The sequence below is a fragment of the Rattus rattus genome, chromosome 8, assembly GCF_011064425.1.
Source record: "Rattus rattus isolate New Zealand chromosome 8, Rrattus_CSIRO_v1, whole genome shotgun sequence".
Taxonomy (NCBI): domain Eukaryota; kingdom Metazoa; phylum Chordata; class Mammalia; order Rodentia; family Muridae; genus Rattus; species Rattus rattus.
This window is the reverse complement of record NC_046161.1, coordinates 84,888,326-84,898,528: the sequence shown is the minus strand read 5'-3', so window position 1 is coordinate 84,898,528 and position 10,203 is coordinate 84,888,326. Positions and strand designations below refer to the sequence as shown.

At 35.1% G+C, this 10,203-nt stretch overlaps 1 pseudogene; it reads left to right on the top strand.

The window, feature by feature from the left end:
* Positions 1-5,171: 5,171 nt before the first annotated feature.
* On the top strand, positions 5,172-6,832 carry LOC116908243 (annotated as a pseudogene).
* Positions 6,833-10,203: the final 3,371 nt, after the last annotated feature.

The window sequence follows — 10,203 nt, the reverse complement described above, 5'->3', positions numbered from 1 at the left end:
TTTATAGAAGACCTTTATTTTAATAAAATAACTTAATAAAATCTGAGATTTTTCTTACATATATTTTAACAATATTAACTTCAAAAATTACCATAAGAACCATACAAATAATTTTACATGTGGTTGATTCAGCTTTCCAGAAAATTTCTGTACTGCATATTCCCAATCTATTTTTTGTGCTATACAATCAAATAAACATATAATATAGGCCTAGTTAGCTACCTAATGGACTTTTATCATGGCAATGATATTGAACACATTCTGTTATTGTTTTTATCTTTTGTATGTGTATATATAAGCATGTTTGCATGTATGCTATGGCACAAATGTGATGGTCAAAGGGCAATTAGAATGTCAGTCCTTACCTTCTACCTTGCGTGAGTCAAGGTACATTTGTTACTGGTGCTACATATGCAAGAATTCACTATCTATTTCCAATGTTCCCAATGCTGGGATTATAGTCAAATACCACTATAATTGATTTTATGTGCATTATAGGGATTCAAATTTAGGACCTGTCGTTATACAGCAAGTTGCTAAACAATTAATCCATTTCTTCACCCTGAAGGAAAGGTCACCCAGAGACTGCCCCACCTAGAGATCCATCCCATCTGAGACACTAAACCCAGACACTATTGCTTATTCCAAGAAGTGCTTGCTGACAGGAGCCTGGTATGGCTGTTACCTGAGAGGTTCTACCAGCACCTGACCAATATAGATTCAGATGTTCACAGCCAACCTTTAGACTGATCTCATAGACCCCCCAATGAAAGAGGTAGGAGAAGGACTGAAGGAGCAGAAGGGAATTGAAACCCAATAGAAAGAACAGTATCAACTAACTGGACCACCGAGAGTACCTAGAGATTAATTCCTGTAAAATTTCAAACAATATATTTTGATCATAATAACTTCCCTTCTCCAACTCTTCCCAGATTCTACCCAACCAAATTCACTCTGTTTCCCCACCCCTGTGTGTGTGTGTGGTGTGTGTGTGTGTGTGTGTGTGTGTGTGTGTGTGTGTGTGTGTGTGTGCAGATGCTTATGGATTTCTGTTTCTTTCTGTCTTCCCTTTCTTTTGTATCCAGTTTACATTGGACAACTACTCTTGGATATAGGACATGCTCTGTAGTGTTGTTGATATATCAGAGTTCAAAGCATTAAAGAAACTAACTCTGCCTTTCCCAGCAGTTATCAAATGCCAGTAGCCTCTCAGCTACTTTAGGACTACATGCTCCCACCCTATGCCATGCTGGTATTTTAACTTGAGCTTATACAGGGTCTTCTAGATTTGGTCACAATCATTGTGACTTCATATTTATATCTGTTCTGTCATATCAGAAAAATGAGTTTCTTGACATCTTCCACTACGTATAACTCTTATTCTTTTCATCCCCTCTTCCAAGAAATTCAAGAACTTTAAGGGAAGAGATATGATATAGATGCCTACTCTATGGATGAACACTCTGAAGCCTCATATTCTGCATGGATTGACCAGTTGTGAGGTTTTGTATTAAATGGCATCTACTTCCAGAAGAAGCTTCACTGCTGAGGGTTGAGACATGTTTTGATTAATGTGTATATTGATAAGTCATGAGGAGTCCATTCAGTCCTGTGTTACCTTAGCAGAATAATAACAGTAGGCCTCAATCTTAGGGTTCGGGTAAGTTCAGATGGGAGAGGGTGAAGAGGGCAGAATAGGGTTCTGGAGCCTGTGTCTGGAGGATATGATAGCAAATGTTTAAAGTTGATGATCAGTGCAATTGAACACTAAAACTAATTTAGTCTCGAAAAGGTATTGATGTTGCTTGTCTCTCTAAATTTTAATTTTTTAAATATTTTATATGGGGTAAATCTAATATTAAGTAAAGCCATTTTGTTATCCTACAACTGATGTTATGAATATAAAAATAGTAATTATTTATAGTTCAATCATAAACTGAAATATGCAAAATGGTATTTCTTTCAAAAAACTGTGGATGGATCTGTTAATTCAACTGTTACATAGCTTTAAAAACAAAATAATAAAAAGGATGTATTAAGAATAAAATAAAATACTTAGTCTTTGAGACACATGTAACGCATATTTATAAAGGACACTATTTTGTCTTCCTTAATACAGCCAACAATATAACCTCATGGCAGCATTTGTTCTAAGACAGAATCATTTCTGAGAGAAAGGAAGCTCTCAGTCTAGAATCATAGAAATTCTATCAGGCAATTATGGCATTATATAACAAAAGCCATGATAAATTATGCACAGTGAACTCATTGTTACGCTGAATGCTATTTGCTTCAAGAATAGTGAACACACTTCTGTTTGATTCAAATACTGAGTGTGGGACATGGCTGGTGAAGGTTAGGTGGTATCAGGGGAAAAGTCAACCTTAACAACCTCTAAAGCATTCTTTTCTTTTTTTCTTCTGTGTTTTATAAGCCATAAATTATTATCCTCTCAAGTTGAAATTTTGCAAATTGAAGCCAACACCTAGATCCAGCTTCTATCCTAAACATGGATGCATTTCTCTTCCTAATGCTTTAAACCAGAACCAGAGCTGAAAGCAGATCAATCCAGAAGTATGTTAAAGAGTTTATGTTTCATTAATATTTAACATCATGTAAGTATTCTGAAAAGACACCACACATTAATAATTTGACAAAGGGCAGAAAACAGAATCTTATAAATGAACTTTTTCAATCCATTCTGATGTTTTTTTTTACTAATTACTATTTTACTTCTTTTTTTCTTTATTTAACTTCCAATTATTTCCATAAATAATATCCTATAAAGATACTTACTGCATACCTAAGATAATTTGAAATTCTCTTTAATTTTCTCTATTTCCAAATGTAGAAAGCTCATCTTCTTATGTTCAGCTGACCATGTACTAAACAATAAAGCACAGTTTAAGAAATGCTGTGTAATTGTGAATCTGGATCTGAAGAAATCTATATGTTCTTTCTACACATTTTTAGAGTTTTATTCTTTTGGACTGTTATTCTCTGGGAAACCTTATGAAGTGGAGGAAAAAATCTTATAAAAGGAATAAACCCAAGCTTCCAGGTCCGGTCTCAACTCTCATCACAGTCAACAGCCACTGCTAGCCTTGGTAGCCTTCTAGAGTATCTTAGCCCCAGGGAACCCTCCAGTTCAACACATCCCAGACAATATCACATGAAAGTAAAGATTATGCAGCTGAGCCAAAATCTCAAATAATTCATAAATAACTATGAAACAATACCTATAAGCTTTGGACTAATTTGTTAAACAAGAGAACAGAACAAAGAAGTGTTGTGCTTTCCGAGTTTGAGCTACCCATGCATAAGTCACCTGTCTACTGATGCTCTGCACATGTGCCCTCAGATTTATCTGAAATTTGCATAAATTATTTTTGGAAACTACATATTTTAGGGCACATTTTCTCATTGGTTGGTTTGCTGTCCATGATTTCACCATATTACTTTTTAACTCATAATACCTAATACAATTTAAGTGCTGTATTAAGGAAGTAGTGACAAGAAAACGTCTACATTCAGTATAAATAACACACCCATACCTCCTTCTTCCAGTCCTCCTTTTCCTGTTGGTATCTCTGTTCCTTGTCACCTCCCACCCCTACTCTTTTTATATCACATGTGTTCTGCTGCCTTCCCTGTACCTCCTCCCTTAAATCCTCTTTTTTTCTGTCTTATGGTCCTCTTGGCTTTGCTAAGCATTTATTCCCATTTCACTACACACATTTAACCTTCACACCTATTTACTCTTGAATTCTACCGGATTTTCAAGGAAAGTCTAACCTCCATTCCCCTCAAATTGTATTGAAATACAGAAAAAACTAAACCTGCCAAACTGATTCTTCAAAACAAATTCAACCCTGATACCAAACAGGTAAAACACACAAGACCCAGAATAACTACAGAACTATATATCTTATGAACATAGATGCAAAAATCCCCAACTAAATGCATACCAATCAAAAGAGAAAACATATTAAGAAGATCACTAGATGAGGAACAAGTTACTTTCCTGTCAGGAGAATAGGTTGGTTCAACATAAACCTATTAACAAATGTGATGCACCATTTAAAAATCTTAAAGATAGAAATCACAATATAATTTCTGTAGAAAAGACATTTGACAAAGGTCAACATGTCTTTGTGAAAAATAGTATCAAGAATTCAGGAATTGATGGGACATACCTGAGTAATATAAAGGCTACACTTATCAAACTTAAAACTAGCCTTATACTAAGTGAGGGATAACTGGGACCATTTCTTTTAAAATCTAGAATAAGACAAAGGTTCACACTCTCCATGCATATTTAATCTATTGTTCATAGTCTTAGAGTCTTAAGATAAAAACACTATAAATATAATAAAATTACAAACTAAGAAAAAATAACATCCCTGTTTACAAATGGCATGAGTCAAGATTTAAAAGACCTTATAGGTTTTATAAACATAAAGACACAAATTACTTTGGAATCTGATAAGCAGTTTTGGTCAGAAAATAAGATTCAAAATCAACATACAAAGGTTAATGATTTTCTTTAGAATCATAAAGATGATTCTATCTATACATTTCACATATTGACTAGGGTGATCTTCATGGCTCTTTAGCAAATAAAAGATTGCAGCACAGACTTCTTGGACAGATGGGTGGAGGAATATGTAAGAATTTTCAGATTCCCTGATCTTTACAAGCATTCCAATGTCCAGCAGTGTGGGCATGTCAGAGTCCATGATCCCATTTCATCTGAGATCCTCCTCACTAAATACAAATGTGTTAGTCCACACGCCCTCTGCAGCTAGAAAACAACCCCTGCAGCTGGTCTTGGCTTTTCTTACTTGGATATTGGGCATTTTGGGGAATGAACAGATTGAAGATATATGTAGTATACAGGAGGTGATACATCGACAGAGAGAGATTGGGTCTTTTCCCTTCTCTATCTCATTTTTAGGACAATTAGCTACCATGCAGCACAACATAGGGGCCTGAACAGCTGCTCATTTTCTCTCACCAAACTGAAGACTTCCTGGGCTCTGTTCATATCTTGGAACAAGTTGTGGAAACATGACTTAATATTGCTCTCATTGAATCCTGTTAATGTCCTCACACTTGTATACTTAATCCTGTCCTCCATTTTCTCAAATGTCTCTGGAGTAGTGGAGATAATGAGAGAGGATTCAGGAAGTATCTTTCTCATGAGCAAACTGCTCAGCACTACATTCACGGGCTGCATCTCTATGCAATTATCACACAGCTTTGATTCACATTTGGACAAATCCCATTCCGTACCTTCTAAACTGTCAATGATAATCAAAACGCAGTGGACCTTTCTAGGCTGTTTCATCTTCGGCCTTTTACATGAATTGGAACAGAAAAAACTAGATGTATTCTTTGGCCACCAGTTGTCCCGAGAAATAAAACATCAGTTTTATCAGTGCTTGGAAACCATAAGAGGCAATGGAGAGCTTCAAGAACAGATAGATGGCGTGAAGTTGTTTTACTGTCTGTTTGAGAGGGAGGATGAAGCCTTCTTAGTACAAGCAATGAACTGTATGGAACAGATTAACTTTGTGGCTAAAGATTATTCTGATATTATTGTTGCTGCCTACTGCTTAAAACACTGTTCTACCCTGAAGAAAGTATCCTTTTCAACCCAAAATATCCTGAATGAAGAACAGGAATACAGCTATATGGAAAAGCTTCTCACCTATTGGAATCAAATGTGCTCCATATTCATAAGCCATAAGGACATCCAGGAACTCCAAATTAAACAAACTTGTCTCAGTTGAGCCAGCCTTTTCCGTCTTTTATAATTATTGGAAGCACCGCAGCGTCACCATTAAAATACTTAAGGCAATTGTGGTGCGCTTTTTATGGGAAAAGCACCTATTCTTTGAGTTTATTCAGAACCACAATTTGCAATGTTTGGACTTCAGCTTCACGTGCCTCTCCCACACTAATGTGAAACTGTTGTGATTTCTTGAACCAAGCAGAATGCAACGTAGAAAAACTGGTGGTAAAACAGTGTAACCTTTCACCTGATGCCTGTCAGAACTTTGCCTTTGTCCTGATGAACAGCAAGACCTTGAAAATCCTTGGCCTGCAACAACTTGGGACAAAGGGATATATTCACTCTGTAAGGCTTCGTGCCATCCAAACTATATTCTGGAGAACTTAGTGTTGGCAACTGTTCCCTCAGTGAGCAATGTTGGGACTACCTTTCTGATGCTTTTCGGCAGAACAAAATTCTGGGCCATCTAGATATCAGCAATAATGACCTGAAGGATAAAGGATTGAAGATTCTCTGTAAGGCTCTGACTCTCCCAAACTGTGTTCTGAAGTCACTACGTATCCCACATTGTCTCATCATCTCTAGTGGCTGCCAGGACCTGGCTGAAGTCTTAAGGAATAACCAGAACCTGAAGGGCCGACAAATTTCAAACAATAAGCTAGAAGATGCTGGTGTGAAGCTGCTGTATGATGCTATAAAACATCCCAACTGCCACTTAGTGGATCTTGGGTTGGCAGCCTGTGAGATAACTGGTGACAGTAGTGAGGACCTTTCTTCTGTTTTTCTCCAGTCTAATACCCTGTATAGTGTCAACCTGTGTGGGAATGCCTTCGAAATTAGTAGATTGGATCTCTTTTCACGGTTCTGAAGCAGCAAAAATTTTCCCTTCATGCATTTGGACTGCTTATTAATGACTTTAATAATCCCAGGCATTTCTGGTTTGTGAGAAAAAGAAAAGTCACTTCTTATGCACCAGAAGCAGTGTGTAAGCAGAAGCCGAAAACAAGGGTGAAAATTCTGAGGAAGAACATAAACCAGGGGTCTATTCTGTCTGCAAACATTTTCCAAAAGAAGGGGAAAATCTTTATTTTGTTCTGTTGTATAAAAAAATTACAGGTCGCTAATGTTCCAATGAGATATGATTTCTTTTTACCCCATTCTGATGTGTTTTGCAAGATAGATGTGACTTTTGCTTTGCACTATAGTTTCAGACAGGCCATTCAAAGACAATCATGCTAAAATGTAATGACATTTTTCCCACATTGGTTTCTTAAGCACCCAACAATATGTTAAGTATTTTTAAGTAGTGCTTTGGAATCTCTTAACAGGAGTTTTGCTTTTTGATGGATTAGTGGAACCTTATAGTAGGTCCAGGGAGTAATGTTACTCTAGAAGATTGTTGGGGAAATTTTAATTGGCTATGCATGAAAATCCCTTACTTAAGGGATAACAAAAATTGTTGATGTTTTGTTTTGTATTAAAGAGTAACTTAGCACTAAAAAATAACAAACAAAGGTTAATGATTTTATATGCACCAATAACAAATTTGCAAGAAAAGAAATTGGGAAGTATAATCCATCTGTGATGTTTGAAAGATAAAAATAAAACTTGTGAGAACAAATAACCATTGTTAAACAATGAAGTAAACAATCTCTATTAAATATATTAAAATTATGCCAAAAGTAGAATTGTTAGGTGCTACAAAACTTCTGAAATTGTACATGTACTTTGTGAAGATGGTCATACAACCAGAAGTAATAAACAAAATTGGTACAACCAAAATAAAAGTTCTAATGTGCTTTTTCACAAAACTATAAAAAACAACCCAACAATAACATTGCATCTAAAAGAGGACGACTAGTCAAAGCATCTGCAAGCTGCAAAAATGTAGCAGCCAGAAGAAACACAGTATCTGACCTTAAATTATACCTAAAAGTCACCATGATAAAGAGCATGAACCTGGAACAAAAAAAAAAGATATGTAGATTAATAGCAGAGGACACAGAGGGATACTGGCAAAACAGAAAAGCCACCTGCAGAAGAATGAGTTAGATGTGTATCTCTCACCTTTCGTGTATTAACACACACAGACAAAGACACACACACACACACACAAACAAACTGGACAGAAGACTCTAACTTAAAAGTATAAACAATAAAAATGTTGAAAGAAAATACAGGGAAACACATCATGATACATATTATACACAAAATTTTCTGAGAAAAATCGCCACTATTTCTAATGCTTGAAATTAATTTGTGTCTTTATGATGTTGTTGTATGAAGCAGTGTTTATTTTTAAAGGATGTTTTGAAACTGCAAGTTTTAAAATTTTGTCACAATTGCATACTGTTTTCTGAACATAAATTCTGTTCTTGTATGTATTTTGTAAGAGATTCTGTTCTTGTATGTATTTTGGTGATAATTTTATAATATTGAGTATTTTAAAGGGTTAGAAACTTACAGAAACATTTTATAAATGCAGTCATTAACTGTCAAAGACAATTCCCCTTCACTATATAAAAATTATTTTATATTCCAAGAAGCCCATGTCTCCATTTGGAGAGGAGCTACTGGTGTTCATTCAGTGCTAACGCTGATGCCAATACACTTTAAGCAGAACTAATAGAAATGTCAATATTCTCTTCACTGAATTCATATAGAAGCATAAAAATAAAATAATTTGAGGCAACATTAATGAAATGTAGTTAGGTGACCTTTTAGAACCTTAAAACAATAGTAGTCAATGCAGACACGTGTCAAACAAGTCTTAATGCTGCTCTGTTTGAGTAAAGGTTAATGAGCTTCATGATTTGAATATTATGCAGCCCTCTTCAGGATCTGAAGACGGAGTGCATGTACTTTAGTTAAATAATTCTTATATTGATTTTTCAAGCAAATATATATTTACTTGTATGCATGCTTATGAATATAGATATAATAAGCATATAAGAGACAAATATAGCACATGAAAAAAATTTTTATAAATTTCACTATTGAAAAAAGATGTGGTACAGCTGTCTTTCTAATGATAAAATTATTTTCAAAGTACTCTACTCTTTGTAATACATTGCAGCAGAAATTACAAAATTATAGATTATTTTCATCTAATGATTTTACCAGACATGTTCTTACTCAAAAATTTTCTTTAGTAATCAACTGTAAATCTTCTCTAACTTAAACCTCTTTTAGCAGTTTTTAGTGAACTAATTTAGCATTGAAGTGAACCGTGTTCGAAGCATGAGAAAAGATATTCCAGAGAACCAATACAAAGCCAACTGATCCTGTAAGGGTTGTTTCTACACTTGTTCCTACACCTCAAGGAAAAGGTGCTGCTTCTCTCTTCCAAGTGCGTGAAAGAATTGCTGCATGGCCATTGGGTAATGAGTCTATGCATGGCAGTTTGCTCTATTCAGTCTCCTGTTCTGCATATTCACCTTCCTGTGGGTACCATATCAATTAGAGTTTTCTTGTTAGGGGCTTCATAATGCCCAGTTCAGTGTCTCTATAATAGTTTGTTGTAACTCTAGTATAGGGGGTCACTAAGAGGCTTAACTCATTAAGTAGGGAAAAATAATCTCAGCAGTTACACCCTCAACAGACATAGTCAAGGCTAATCCAGTGGTTTCACCATTTATTAATTGCTTGCATTCCTAATTCCTAATATAAATTTCCCTAGACCTTCTTAAACCATTTACCTTCATCTTCTTGTGTAAATAAATCGATGTTTATATATGAATCATGATTTGTAGGTACCCAATTAAAAACATATTACAAACATATTTTACAAAGTTGTATTTCACTATTTTATCATAATATTTACTCAGTATAAACATATATTTAAATTATACCATAGTGCCCATTTAACCAAAATGCGGTAAGTAAAAGTCCATTGATATTTACTCGAACAATGATGGCAGTCTCTCTCAGCAGTTATAATGAATAATTGGACCTCAATTGATAACATTTTGCCTTTAGTGGCCTTTCTAGTCCTTGTTGAGAAAAGGGATCACAAACCTAAAGAGTGTCACCTGCTTAATGGATTTATTCTTCACTCTACATATTTTTACCTTGGAACACTGGATATGTTATGCTACTTTGTAAATAATGTGCTGTGTCTTTGCATAATAATCTCACATGAATAGCTCACAACTGGTTTGCTCAGTCTGAGGTAAGTAGAATATTGTTGATACAGGATTTTGTTTGTTTTATGTTTTTATTATCTCCTGAAGGCAGCTAATTCTTATTTTTTATTCATCAACAAATACCTTTAAATATTTTTATATTAAGAATTGTATTGCTTCCTATTTATAACAGGTTTGATTAATAGGCAATTATTTCAAACAATCACCATAGCAATGGAGCTATTAGTAATGGAGTTGGAAAGGGATTAGTGTCTACCTTCG